The following is a 16,274-nucleotide window of genomic DNA, read 5'->3' as shown; positions in this document are numbered from 1 at the left end:
AAAACTTTGAATACGGTATGATTTTAAAGGTATATGTGATCTATCCTACTTTTCATACCTAAGCTTCTATCTCCTTATGTCCTTGTTTACCAAGAGGATGTTTAAGGAATTCACACTTGAAATTGGCAAAAACTCAAGTGAGTAAAATGGAAAAAAAACACCCCAATTCTTTTCATATTATACAGCACATTGTTAAAGATAATTATTGCAGCTGGTTGAGAAATAGCAGAGTTTGGGTGCAGCATCTTAATGAGAGAAAAGGAAGGTATCACTCACAATGTAAACGCCTGTCAACAAAGGCTTGAAAAATGTTTTTCTATATTTGTAAAATCACAGAAGCAAACCCGCAGAAACTATAGCTATATGAGAAAGAAACCAAATATTTAGTTTTCATCTAGGTTTTGAAGAGCCAGAACTCTAAAATATTTTCAGTTACATTGCACATAATGATATCCCATCGCAGAGAAAGGAGACAGCACTGACATAGGATCTTTACATCACATCACACACAAGAGTGAAGAATTTGAAGGCCATTGAACACTGAATTTTTCCATTGTACTGCAATTACAGGAACACCTGTGCTACCTAGCTGTGCATGAATCCCGTGAAATGCAATGTTCCACAGCTGTCAAAATGTCTCATTTTTGCCTTAAATTCAGAAGTCTAATTGTGCTGGCTATGGCTCTTGTGGTAGGCTATGTTTTGACTATAAGCAATAAAATAGAATGTTGAATAATTTTTAACTAACTCAAGAAACATTTATAAATATTCAGCTTTGTCCCCTTCTTTAAATTTTATTTTTTGGCATATTTACAGAAAAAGATATGGGAGTTGCTGTACTATAAAAATAATCCTTAAATCATGGGAATATTTTAGCAGAGCTATTGATCTGTACCTAAATACATGGAATTTAGTGCATCTCAGCTTTCACATTTGAGCTAGTTATGTAGTCTGAGCTCTGTTTACAAAAATCCCGGAGGCTTAGGAATTGGACTCCTTTTACTCCCTGTTGCTCATGTTAATGCATCAATGACTGATTTTTCTGAGTCCCAAATCAGGGCCATGTATCTGATAAATTGATGAAACAAGCTAAAAGGCTACAGAAAGATTAGGTAGCTGACATTTGGTTATTGTATTTTATATTTAATTAATTCATTTAACCAAGAAGAAAATATACCTATTATTTATTAGGATAGACATTTCCTTAGAAATTCCTTAAAATTAAGATGTGCAGTTTCCATGTTTAATATGTATCTTGAAGATGATTAAACAATAATAATAATAAAAGATGTGAGTTGGTACATAAGGCAATAATACGTTTGGAAATGAGAAATATTTCATTCTAGAGAAGAGAATTGTATGAGACTGATAGAGCTCCACTCTTCAGATGTATGTAACACAAACTCTGCCTCTCTACAATCTTCTGCTTAATACTGAATTCTATTAGGCTTTGAGCTCCTTGGAGATAGAAACTGTGTCTTAGTTCTATCTATTCTCAATGCTTTTCTGAATATCTCCCACACAGTGGGTTCTAAAATGTATGTTAATTTTTTGCCTTGAAATAAAATCACATTTGATTTTTGAATATTTCTAATGACATATTTACTTCTGATTTTAGCCACATTAAAAATATCCAAAACAAGCGTTGAAAATATGGGTTGACTAGATGGGTATTTAGTCAATTTAAACAATTTGAACTTAATTATCCATGAATTCCACGAGAGACGGTAAGCAGTAGGTATAAAGAAAATACAAAGTAACTAATAAGCTCATTGCAACAATTGAAACTATATGATCTCATTTGTGAATATAGATGCCAACGTCCTAAACTAATATTTAATAAGTTAAATTTATCAGTATTACGAAAGAGCAATATACAGCAGACAAGTACAATTTATAATTAAAAGGGGATCCAATATTAAACACACACACACACACAATTAACTATGTTGACAAACTAAGGATAAAATTGTTCCATTATATTAAATGATTCCACTATATAAAAATGGCATATTTATATTAATGCCAAAGGAATCACTGAATATAATTCAGAAGCCATTTTTTTTTTTTTTAAGACAGGGTTTTGCTCTTGTTGCCCAGGCTGCAGTGCAATGGCGTGATCTCGACTCACCGCAACCTCCGTCTCCCAGGTTCAAGCTATTCTGCCTCAGCCTCCCAAGTAGCTGGGACTAGAGGGGCATGCCATCATGCCCAGCTAATTTTTTGTCCTTAGTGGAGATGTTGGCCAGGCTGATCTCGAACTCCTAACCTCAGATGATCTGCCTGCCTCAGCCTTATAAAGTGCTGGGATTACAGTTTTAAGTTAACTTTTTAAAATTTTGAACACCCGTTTAGCATGTATTTACTAGATGTCTACTATACTCTGTTAAATGTTCCAGGTCAAAGTTGACAAACTATGGTTTGAGAGGGAAAATCTGCCCACCAATTGTTTTTGTAAGTACAGTTGGAACACAGCCATGCTCATTTGTTTACACATTGTCTATATTTGCTTTCATGATAGATATAATGGCAAAGCTGAGAAGATGCTATAGAGAGCATATGTCCTACAAGGCCTAAAACATTTACTTTTAGGCCCTTTACAGAAAAAAAAATTACAAATCATTAATCTAGGTGATGGATGTTGAATTAGAGAAAGAAAGCATGAGACAATAAAAATGTATATTTTCACCTCACATAGTGATAAATGCTATGGAATATATATATGATTTATATATATATATATACACACACATACACACATACAAACACACATACACACAAATTAATAAATACAAATAAGACATAAATTTACGATTTATACTTTTAAATGCATAGTTGCAAACAAAAGGCCTTAGTATGAATTCTAGTTTTCTCTAAGAGAGAGTAAGTTCACTGAAGGTATCTTATATGGTTTGGCTTTGTCTCTACCCAAATCTCATCTTGAATTGTAGCTCCCATAATCCCCACCTGTCATGGGAGGTCAATGGGAGGTAATTGAATCATGGGAATGGGTTTTTCCCATGCTGTTCTTGTGATAGTGAATGTCTCATGAGACCTAATGGTTTTATAAAGGGCATTTCCCCTACACACGCTCTCTTGCCTACCACCAGGTAAGATGTGTCTTTGCTCCTCCTTCTCATTCTGCCACGATTGTGAGGCCTCCCCAGCCATGTGGAACTCTGAGTCCATTAAACCTCTCTTTTCTTTATAAACTACCCAATCTCGGGTATGTCTTTATTAGTAGCATGAGGACAAATACAGTAAATTGGTACCAGGTGGTGGAGTGTGCTGTAAAGATACCAAAAATATGGAAGTGATTTTGGAACTGGGTAATAGTCAAAGTTGGAACAGTTTAGAGAGCTCAGAAGAAGACAGGAAGATATGGGAACATTTGGAACTTCCTGGAGACTTGTTGAATGGCTTTGACCAAAATACTAATATTGATATGGACAATAAAGTCCAGGCTGAGGTGGTCTCAGATGTAGATGAGGAACTTGTTGAGAATGGGAGTAAAGGTCACTATTGCTATGCAAAGAGACTGGCAGGATTTTGTCCTTGCCCTAGAGATATGTGGAACTTTGAACTTGAGAGAGATGATTTAGGGTATCTAGTAAAAGAAATTTCTAACCAGCGAAGAGTTCAAGAGGAAGCAGTACATAAATGTTTAGAAAATTTGCAGGCTGACAATGAAATAGAAAAAAAAATTCTGGGGAGAAATTCAAGTCTGCTGTAGAAATTTGCATAAGTAATGAGGACCCAAATGTTAATTGCCAAGACAATAGGGAAAATGTCTCCAGGGCATGTCAGAGGTCTTCATAGCAGCTTCTACCATCACAGGCCTGGAGACCTAGGAGCAAAAAATGGTTTCATGGGCTGGACTCAGGGCCTGCCTTGCTGTGTACATGCTTGGGACTTGGTGCCCTACGTCCCAGCCATGGCTAAAAGAGGCCAACGACGTACAGCTCAGGCCATTGCTTCAGAGGATGCAAGTCCCAAGTCTTGACATTTTACACATGGTGTTGGGCCTGCAGGTACACAGAAATCAAGAATTGAGGTTTGGGAATCTCCGCCTAGATTTCAGAGGATGTATGGAAACACCTGGAAGTCTAGGCAGAAGTGCACCACAGGGGCAGAGCCCTCATGGAGAACCTCTGCTGGGGCAGCGTGGAAGGGAAATGTGGAACGGGAGTCCCAACATAGAGTCCCTAGGGGGGCACTACCTAGTAGAACTGTGAGAAAAAGCCCACCATCCTCCAGACCCCAGAATAGTAGATTGACTGACAGCTTGCATTGTGCACCTGGAAAAGCCTCAAACACTCAACACCAGCTCAAGAAAGCAGCCGGGAGGGAGGCTGTACCCTGTAAAGCAACAGGGGTGGAGCTGCCAAAGACCACAGGAACCAATCTCTTGCATCAGTGTGACCTGGTTATAAGCCATGGAGTCAAAGGAGATCATTTTGGAGCTTGAGATTTGATGGCCCACTGGATTTTAGAATTTCATGGGGCCTGTAGCCCCTTTGTTTTGGCCAATTTCTCCCATTTGGAATGGCTGCATTTACCCAATGCTTGTACCCACATTGTAACTAGGAACTAACTAACTTGCTTTTGATTTTACAGGCTCATAGGTGGAAGGGACTTGCCTTGTCTCAGATGAGACTTTAGACTGTGGACTTTTGAAATGCTGAAATGAGTTAAGATTTGGGAGGACTGTTGGGAAGGCATGGTTAGTTTTGAAATGTGAGGACATAAGATTTTGGAGGTGCCAAGGGCAAAATAATATGGTTTGGCTGTGTCCTCACCCAAATCTCATCTTGAATTGTAGCTACCATAATCCCCACCTGTCATGGGAGGGGCCCAGTGGGAGGTAAATGAATCATGAGGGCAGGTCTTTCTCTTGCTGTTCTCGTGATAGTAAATAAGTCTCATGGGATCCAATGGTTTTATAAAGGGCAGTTGCCCTGCACACACTCTTTTGCCTGCTACCATGTAAGATGTACCTTTACTCCTCCTTCTTCCACCATGATTGTGAGGCCTCCCCAGCCATGTGGAACTATGAGTCCATTAAACCTCTCTTTCCTTTACAAATTATGCAGTCTCAGGTATGTCTTTCTTAGCAGCCTGAGAACAGACTAATACAATATCTCCTTTATAGATTACAATGAAAAAGACTGGACAAAATACAAAAGCAACTACTCAAGTATTTGAAGTGTAAATAATATCTGCAGATTGAAGAACTTTAAACTTGAAGAACCACTATATAGTGATGGTCAGCTTTCTTTGGCCTTTTTCCTATTTTATGTCCTGGATTTGCAGAGTAGACTGGGACTGGCTAAATGGATCAACTGCATAGCAGTCACACTTAACAGAAACTCCAAAGACAGCCTGAATTTCTGGTGAGAGCACTGGAGGAAAAGGAGTCCTGCAAACTAGTGAGTGTGGAGAGAATCTTCATGTGATTTCTTATTTTTTGTTTTTGTTTTTATTTTTCAATAGGGGACCTATTCCACTCCAGGGATTGTGGGAATGGCATCCTGCTCCCAGAATGCCAAGAGTGAACCGGTGTATCTGGATTGGGAAACCTAGAAAAGCAAGAGAAAATCCCTGTTACTATTTTTCCCTCACTCTTTTTCTCTTCACACTGCTAATAAAGACATACCTGATAATGGGTAATTTATAAAGAGAGAGGTTTAATAGACTCACAGTTTCATGTGGCTGGGGAGGACTCACAATGATGATAGAAGACAAGGAGGAGCAAGTTATATCTTACACGGCAGCAGAGAAGACAGAATTTGTGCTGGCATGTTGAGGGTAAGTCTGAAAGACAAACTTTCTGTTTTTCTTTCTTTCAATACTTTTCATATGGGTTTGAGTCAGATTGTGTTACTTCGAAATTCCCAAAGCTCTAGACAATCTTTTCAACTGAGTATTTGGACTTGCAATTTTCTATGCTTAATATCACCTCCCTTTCCCTACCACACCCGAAAACACACAAAGATAGGGAAACGCTGCTAGTCAGTGGAGCAATTAGAACACACACCACATTTCTTGATTACATTTGTGGTCTTATATGGTCACAGTTTGTGGTGCCCCAAAACAATTGTAACATAACATCAAAGATCACTGATCACAGATCACCATAACAGATTTAATAATAATGAAAAAGTTTAACATATTGTAAGAATTTCCAAACTGTGACACAGGGGCAGGAAGTGAGCATATACTGTTGGAAAAATGATGCCAATAGACTTGCTTGAGAAACAGTTGTCAGAAACCTTCAATTTGTAAATAACACAATATATGCAAAGCCTAATAAAGCAAAGTACAATCAAATGAGCTAAGCCTTTACAAGTACAACTGGGTTAGTCAGTATTTAATGATGCCTATAGCTAGGCTTATTTAAGAAGGGTTTACAAAGGCCTTACAAATCTCCTTCTCAGCTTTACTTTATTCTCAAGTTGAAACTGAATAATAATTATTGATGTAAACAAAAGGAATTCACTGAAGTTCCTATACTTGTCTACCCAATGCACTCAGTATTGAGTATATAAAATGCAGGGAAGCCTTTCCAAAATCTAGTAGAAGTTAGATTGTAACATTAGGAATCTGGTAACTGAAGTACCCAAAGAACCTCCTATTGAATCATCCCCTCACATAAGGTGACCTGACAAGTAGATTCCCCAAGGACTATGAAAAATATAGTCATTAAAGTTAATTGTGGACCTTAAAATAGAGAAAATGAATTGTTCTCTGCATATGCTTGGATTACATTGCCTCCAAAACTTACTGAATCTCATTAGAATATGTATCCTCTAGAGTCCTAGAGAAAAAGACTGTATATGGTTAATATATAGCAAAAGCAATTGATTCCATATGGGTAGGTCAGAAGGAATCAAGCATATTATTGGGAATAAGTGACGCAAATTAAAGGAGCTTTTCGTAGTTATTCTATCTATAGCATACAGCAGAACTATCCCATAAAATCACTGTGTTAGAATTTAATGTAATCTCTCTTATTATATCATAGATTTGTTATTCTTTAAAGGATCTATTCAATTTGAGTAATCAAGAAAAAAATAGCCAATGCCAGAAAATCAACCAATAAACTTTCTTTAAGAATGAAATCAATGATACTGTAGAAGAACTGAAATAACTGTCACTTAAACTATGATTCTCACTGACAATGATTAGTTAAAACATACAAAATTGGCCACATTGAAGGATAGTTAGTGGGTTAAGCATAATTATGTGATAATTGACATTTTTGTAAAATATATACATTGCAGTAGTGTGGCCTAGAATATCAGCAAATTAGATGAATTCATTGAATAGACAAGCATTTCCTGAGTTATGCCTCAGGGAACATCGGAATTCTGACAATTGTTAATGATTTTGAGAGAAAAAAATTGTTCTTGGACAAATTAGATTGTTAAATGTTACAAGCTAAATGACCAACATAATAATTCATGTAAGCATTAGCAATGTTAAGACTCTGAAAATTCCTAAGGTTAAAAAAACCCTGTTTTACATTGTTTAACTTAATATTTCTCTAATTTTAAAAAATATTTTAAATATTTTTTGTTTAAATAAGAACTTTGAAGTTTGAGAGCTTTATAAGTTATTATAACAGAAGTAAACTATTAACAACCACTAAATCAGGAAATAGAAATTCCCTGTATACCCCCACTAGTTATTTTCAAATCGTATTCTGCCTTTTATAGTAATCTTTTAAATCTTTCTTTAAGGCTTTTTTATTCTATAGTTTTGCCTCTGTTTTGAATGTTTTTGAAGTTTCTTTCGATCCATGCATTCCACTTCTATTTATTTTATTTTTTAACTTGCAATCTATTTGTTTGAGAAACTGGATGTTTCTCTGTAGTTCCCCACAGTATGAGTTTTGCTGAATGTATTGCTATATTGTTGTTTAATATGTTTCTCTGCCATTTGTAATTTTTGTTAATTGGTAGTTGGATCTCTATGTTTAATGAGGGATTTAGGGTCAATGTTTTTGGAAAGACTATTTCATAGATAATGCGATTGTTTCAATTAGGAATAATATGATATTTGATTATCTCTCATTTTGTAATATTAGCAGCCACAGATTCTCACTTCATTCATTACTGGTTGCAAAAATAGCATTATCCTAATTCCAAAGTTTCTTCTCTACTAAACTTCTTCACAGAACTAAAACGTATCTTTTAAAAATGTTTCATTTTGCCTATGTCTCATCCAGTGACACAGTTAATATAGGAAAGGCAGAATAAATTGTAGGTTCTTTCCCTTATTTATCAACTTTGAAGACAAAAATTTGATTTACTAGAATCCTCAATAACTAGTCAATTATTTTTTAAGTATCATTTTGCATTCTTGAATTTAAATATATTTGATGCGGTTTTTTGTTTGTTCGTTTGTTTTTTGCTTTGTGATGAAGTCTTGCTCTGTCATCAGGCTGGAGTGCAGTGGTGCAATCTTGGCTCACTGCAAACTCCACCTCAAGGGTTCAAGCGATTCTTCTGCCTCAGCCTTCCAAGTGGCTGGGACTACAGGTGCACACTTCCACACCCAGCTAATTTTTGTATTTTTAGTAGAGATGGGGTTTCACCATGTTGGCCAGGGTGGTCTCGATCTCTTGACCTTATGATCTGCCTGCCTCAGCCTTCCAAAGTGCTGGGATTACAGATGTGAGCCACCTTGCCTAGCTGATGCGGCTTTATTTATTACACTTATTACCCACTTCAGGGTCAACATTTTTCATCTGTGGTCAATCTATATCCAAATTGAAGCAGACAATTTTTCAATTCATTTGGCTTAGTGGGAAACAAGATTCTGACACCTTAATCTAGATATTAGGATGGGCCGTTGCTTTAGGTATATCCAGCGGACTAAGCTAGGAAATAGAAATATGAATATAAATCCTCATGAATTTCTACTGACTGACATTTTCCTTTACTGACTGATCTTTTACTTTTCAAGGTAATTTTTGTTAATTATCATTTTTAGCATTTACATTCTTCTCTTTCCTTGGTACCTATTTTACATGGACTGAATCTTCATTGACTAGGTTCTATGTTGATCTCAACTTATTTTCACACTTATCTCCATTTCTTTTGGACATTTTTTCACATTAGCCATTTCTCATGGGCATTATCTGATTTGTTTATTCTTTGTTACCTTTTTTCTTATCTCTTCTTTTATTTTTGTCTTCAATTCTGATTTTAAATTTTTTTGGTTTTGAGACAGGGTCTTGCTCTGTTGCCTAGGCTGGAGTACAGTAGTGTCATCATAACTCACTGCAGCCTTGAACTCCTGGGCTCAAGCTTTCTTTCTACCTCAGCCTCCAGAATATTGTACCACAAGGGCATGCCACTATGCTTAGCTAATTTTTAATTTTTTTTTTTTTTTTTTTTGGTAGAGATGGGGGTCTTCCTATCTAGCCCAAGCTGGTCTCAAACTCCTGAGCTCAAGCTGTCCTCCTGCCTTCACCTCCCGCCCAAAATGCTGGGATTACAAGTGTGAGCCAACATGCCTGACCTTAACATTTTTGTAATTTTTAGTTTTTCTGAGTTCTGTTCTCTCATTTCTGGGTTGTAAAGGTATGCCTTTTTTATATATTTGTGTAATTATTTTAGGCAGTTTTGAAACACAGTTTTCATCTGTTTTTGACATGTCTTTCTAGCATGCATTTGTTGTCTGTAGGAAGGTTATTGTGCTTTTTTCTGTTATAATTGCTTCATATGAAATTTATCTTGACTCCTGTTACTCATTCTTATGTAAAATGGTTTTCCTGTACATATAAAGAGGAGCAGTGGTTCAAAATTTCTTTAGTGACTTCACATCTTAAGAAAACCCCTTAGTTTGTCTTAATGAAATGTTAAAACGTATAGAATCTTGCTTCCCGTATGTTCCTGTAGCCCGTCATCATGATCATTTTATTATGTTTTGCTCCATTTTAATTCCATCCTTAGAAGTTTATCCTGTGTATCAAACTTTGTCCTGGAAGAGAGTTTGGCGTTCCATTCTTTCTTGATCTAAAAAATGAACCTTTTTTTTTTTGTTTTTTATGACAGGATCTTCCTCTGTCATCCAGTCTGGAGTGCAGTGGCACGAACTCAGCTCACTGAAACCTCTGCCTCCTGGGTTCAAGCAATTCTTCTGCCTCCAACCCCTGAGTGGCTGGGATTACAGGTGCCTACCGCCACACTCAGCTAATTTTTGTCTTTTTAGTAGAGACAGGTTTTCATCATGTTGGCCAGACTGGTCTTGAACTCCTGACCTCAACTAATCCTCCCGCCTCAGCCTCCCAAAGTGCTGGGATTACAGGGGCGAGCTACCACACCTGGCTAAAATGAGACTCTTTTTTTCCTTCACCTGCTTCTGTAGCATATAGAAGTACTCTTCCCCTCCAGTTTCAAGGGCTCTTCTCAAACTTTTCTGCTGAGCTTTCAAGACAGTATCTGTTGGCCATTTTGAGCTTCTCAGGTATGGGTAGACACGTTGTTGTTTACCTCTGTATCTTCTGCATAATTTTAAGAGTCATCCAACCATTTAGCTGCCATTAGTTTGTCCATCCCCACTCATATGTAAAGGTTTAAGGGAGAAACATGTCACCTGTTTTTATTGTACATGTTCTATGGTTTTGGTTTTGCTACTCTAGTTGTACTATCCGTTTCGATTTGGAGAAGAGGCCAGGTTTGGGGAATGTTTCAATTGATTTCACCATATATTTTCCCAGAATGCCTCTCCAAACTTTTTTACAATAAAAATCTCATCCTCCAGCAACAGAGATTATTTATTTATTTACAGTAAGCAGCTGATTAACACTCTATAAGCACCCTGAAGTAGATGATATATTTCAAAAAATCGTTTATGTTTCATTAGTTTTAGGGTAATATCAATTTACTTATTTAATGAAGAATTATCCAATCCATGTGGACTGTTTTGTAAGTCAAAGTAACTAAATGATTGCTAGGTAAATTTTTCCCTTTGTGTCCATGGACACAAGTAATGGAGTGAAAAATATTCTTATAACCTAGGTTAACCTGCATTAGGTGACACAATTACAGAATTAGATGAAATCATTAGAGGATACATAAGAGTATGTTCATTCATTCATAAATATATTCAGAAAAAATATATTGAGTCTGTACTTTGTGTCAGGCACTATCAAACGCCTTATGTTGGTGTGCTTACTTATATCAATATCTATAATCTTTATCGTCAGGATAAAACACAATAGGCATTGAAGATCAGGAATATATCTTTTCTATGCTAGGAAATTTTGCATGTCTTTCACATTTAATATTTACATCAGCTCAATAGAGATACAGTATTTTTCAAAATCTAATTTATGAAAACAGGGGTTCAGGAAGCCAATAAAACTTACTCACTTGGAGAAGACAGGCAACGTTGGAATCCAGGCTTTCTAGCAGCAATATGCATCTCCATACCTACACTAGGTATCTTATGCTGCAGAATAAATATAATTTCCTTCTCTGCCTTTATTTCATAGTAATAATTATCAATAATACTTTAGACCAGGAACACTGATTATGAATAGTTTTAGTCAATCACTCCTGTGATGATGCCATATAACATTATCTCTGAATACCTCAATGGCTACTAACAATGCACAGTCACATCATGTGGGGTATCTCTTTTCCGGGCTACATGTTGAGTTCTTTAACAGAAATGTTTCTCTTGTTTGGAAATCAAGCTGCAAGATTTGTGGTTACTTGGGCATGGTTTTCTCACATAAAACAAGAGGCCAAGTCATCAATGAAAGCATTAAACCCTCTTGTCAGAAACAGCATGCATATGTACACTCACATTCTACTGGGCAAAACAATTCACAAAATTAACCCCAAGGTCAATGGGGCAAAAAAAGAAGAAATAATTGATTTTAAAAAGTACATTAAACCACATATAATGAGATCATATTCAAATCCTGGCTCTATTATTCAGTAGTCATGTAAACTTGGACAAGATATTAAATACCTCTAAATTTTAGTTCCATCTTTTGTTAAAAAATAATAATAATAAAATAATGATTTTTGTCCACTTCGTGAGTTGGCTATGAGAATTTAACATTAAGGCATGCGTAAATGCATTAACATGGTTCTCATTAAGTGTTAAATATTCAATAAATATGTGTGTTAGGAGTTGTAAGCTATATATACATATATAAATATATAGAAACATATAAATATATGGTTTATAAGTCCTATATAAGTTTATATAAATATACATAAACATACCTATATACATTTTATAAATATGTATATAGTTTTACATATACACATGTATATTTGTACGTATATCTCCATCTCCCCTTCCCCACAACAATATCCATTTCATCCTGCAGTGGAATGAGTTTTTACTTCTTGAGAAAACTGGAGCAACTCCCATAAAAGATTTTTACTTTCTCAGTTAAAGAAGGCCCTCTTTTTATTATAATAAAAATGAACCTTATATCAGAGCTTTATATATCTGGAATACAGAGTGAAGAGGGAGTAGTAGATTATGTCAATGAAACAAGAAAAGATCAGATCATATAAGGATTCATAGGCCACAGAAGGAAGTTGAACTCCACTCTAGGTGAGATGGCAATCCATACGTGGGTTTTCAGTGGAGGAGTCACTGTATTTGGCTTTATTTTTTATGGTATTTCTATAGCTGTAGTGATGGGAAGACATAGTAGATGGTTCATTTATGAGGGTGGCTTGGACAACTCAGCTGTGGAAGTGATATAGACAGGTTGGAATTTGGATATATTTCTAAGGTAGAATTTATAAGAAATACTGATGAATTGAATATATAATATAAAAGAAAGTAAAGAGTAAAGATGACTAAATGTTTGGGCCCGAATAAATAGATGAATAACATTTACAGAAATGAGGAGGATGGAGGAAGAGCATGCTTAGCACAGGAAAATGAGAAATAAGTTTTGGGTATGTAAAATATGATATGCTTATTAAACATACAAGCAGAGAGGTTAAATAGATAGTTGGATATATAAATCTGGGGTTCACTCGAGATGTCAGGGCTAGAAATACAAATATAGGAAGTGTCAGCATATGTTGATTTCATTGAAAGCCACTGAACTAGAAAAGATTAACCAGCATGTATTGAGAAGAGGCTCAAAGACTGAAATATAGGATTCTCCAATGTGTTGAGAATTTGGGAATAATAAGAAGAATAATCAAAGGAGATAGAAAAAACATGGCAGCTATTTTCCTCAGGAGACATACTAGAGAGTAGGTTTAAGAAGCCAAGTGAAGAAAAGTATTTCACAAAGAAACATCTAATTAGCTGTGATGAAGTAAGAAGAGGACTGAGAATTACCCACAAAATTTAGTAATGGGGAGTTAACTGGTGACATTGAGAGAAAGTGTTCTGGTGGGGATAAGAATATAAAAGCTTGATGATGAAAATCAAAGGTGAATGAGAGGAAAGGTGGAGAAAAAGTACAAAAAATTTTGAAGGATTTGACTGAACAATGGTGAAAAGAAATGGATAAGTAGCTGGAGGAAGAATAGGTAGGAAATATTTTCTAAAATATATCCAGACTAAGGCCAAAGTTCTAGTGAAGAGCAAGATTTTTATCTGATAACACAGGAAAAATGAAGGACCAATTACAGGTTCAGAATCCATCTGTGGATAAGGAGGGATGGATCCAGGGCGTAAATGAAGAGACTGAACTTAGATGTGAACATGAGCACCTTATATGAAAAGAAAAGTGAAGGAGACACCTACATAAGCACATGCAGGTAGGTTGATAGCATTTGATGTTGACACCGTGTGAATATTCTTTGATTCTACTAAGCAAAATCATCAACAGTGAGTGAAGAGTGGGAAAAGGAGTTAAAGCTTTAAGGAAAGAATTAAAATGTGAAATTGTCTAGAAAAGTATGAGAATTGAATTAACTAAAAATTAATAGATTTGTAAGGCAAGTCTGAGATCTTATTATTGTGTATTTTCTGCATTCATATTCAACTCAGGTGAAGGCAGAATATTGGATTTCAACAATATTATGGTTTTGCCAAGAGAGTGAACAGAGGGAGAAAAAGCACAAAGAAGGAAATGATGTGTGTAAAGAAGTATTGTTGATGGTCGCTTTTAGAGTCGAAGCTAGATTGGAAGAAAAGAAGAAAATTACTGATATTTAAGCCTGGTAGGGAATAGAGAGACGTCAGTTTTGAGGGGCAGAGAAAAGGGGTAGGACCAATTAAATGGAGCTCTGGAAGGGTGGAGGGATTTTGAGGGTGCGAGGACCAGAAAAGCTGAATTAAAATATTAGGCTGGTGTTTGTGAAAATCCAAATGGTAGAAATTAAGATTGTGGAGGGATGCACTTCTAGTTACTTTGATTTGGCCGTCTTCAGGCTCCCTCTCCACTTAACTTCTGCTATTCCTACAATGCCTTATTTCTTTCTCTTTTTCTTTCCTAGTATAATTATGTTTCCCTCAAGGCCCAGTTCAAGTTTTCCCCAATTAAACTATCAATTCTACATATTCTACAGCGATTTTCCTCTTCCTTAAAGCTGTGTTGCCCTGGAAGTTGGTGCCACACAATACAGTTATACAATAAAGAAAGTGCCAATAGTCCTAATTTTCTTTAGTAGCTTTGTAATTACAATGTTGTTTCTTCATGCACTCAGTCACTTTTATAAAATAGTCAACAAATAATTGCTCAAAGAACTAATAATAAAACTATCCTTATTTGATACCTCAAATAATGTCTTATTTAATAAACTGTTCATTTAAATGCCATTTCTTTGTGTTAATTTTCTAAGTATACAATCTTTTATGTATTCTAAACATTTGTAAGCTTAAATTTCCTCACCTATGAAACATTTTTAAAATTAATTTGGGGACTGAAATTATATATATATATATATAAACACAATATATAAATTGTGTTTAAAGCTCTCTGCACATTATCTAGGATTTAATTCCTACAAAATAATTGGTAATTAACTAGATAAAATATGTGAGATATGCTGTCAAAAATATCAGTATCTATCAATATAATATTAATATGCATCAAGTAATATTACAAAAGATATGTTAGTTTTATCAGGGTTTTCGATATCACAATACAAATATACTTATTGTAATGCTTAATGATTTAAAGTTACAAACTCCGGCATTTGCTAAGTTTATCTTCAGCATTTTATGGACCACATGATAGAGTGTATTTGAATATGATTACATAGTCAGTTAACATTTTTGTGGTTTTAATGATGGCTTATGTAATGATCAAGGTCAATAGAGAAATTCAGAGATTTTCTATTACGAATTATAGAAAAAAAATGTGCAGAGAGTGAAAAATCACCCATGCTCAGTATCTGCTTTGAAGCTCTACTCATTTATTGGGCACATCATAGCTTTCAATTAAAAATGGTTGATTGGGTTTAAGATTGACTTCTATGGAAGAAATGGGACATGGCATAAATTCTTTTTTTCTCTTCCTGATACGTTTATTATTTCTCTTCAGCACAAAGAAGGATATTCAGGGTGTCACCATCATCTGTAACACTTAAGAAGTGTCCAGGATGTGAGACAGATATTTATTCCTATGAAGGCCCCATGGTACATTCTGGTATGTGGTTGTTTTATTGAATTATAGATAATGTTAGGCACTGTAACCTGGAAAGTGGATTGATTTAGGAACCCTACAGCGTTTCTTCTAGTACTCAACAATTTTTTTCTTTAAAGGAGAGATCTGAGGAGTTCTGCTCTGGCATTTTTTGTTCTGTAATTCTCTCACTGATATGGACATTAGCAACCAATGCCAAGACACTTTGTTTTAATGGTTAGAAGGTATCTCTCTAAACCACAATCTATAATAGTAAAATGTAGCTTAAACTTCAAGGCCTGGCATTTGTATTCTCCTCCTAATTTCCCACGTTCTTCACGATACAGCATAGTAGCTGTTAGGGTCACCCCGACCAAACCATTCCCTTCCCCTGCCACAGGCCTTATAATACAGTCTCTTGCACTCTCCACACAGCTACCCCAGGGCAAAAGACAAACCGCCCCCCTTCACTGACCCCAGTAACTGTTTGTCCAGACAGTTACAGGATGTGGTTAACATGTCTGTTCACCTCGCGTAACAAAGCTGGCAAAAAACATCTCCAGGATGCGGTCAAGACACCTGCACCCCCGACTCAGCTCCCCCACCCCAACTCAGCCCTTCTGCACACCCAGCTCAGTTCCCCCACCCTGACCGAGTTTCTTGCCTTATAAAGCCCTGCTGTAGTCTGTAAGCGGGGCTG

This window comes from Pongo pygmaeus, chromosome 22 (genome assembly GCF_028885625.2).
Source record: "Pongo pygmaeus isolate AG05252 chromosome 22, NHGRI_mPonPyg2-v2.0_pri, whole genome shotgun sequence".
In the NCBI taxonomy this organism is placed as follows: Eukaryota; Metazoa; Chordata; class Mammalia; order Primates; family Hominidae; genus Pongo; species Pongo pygmaeus.
This window is presented reverse-complemented; position numbering follows the sequence as displayed.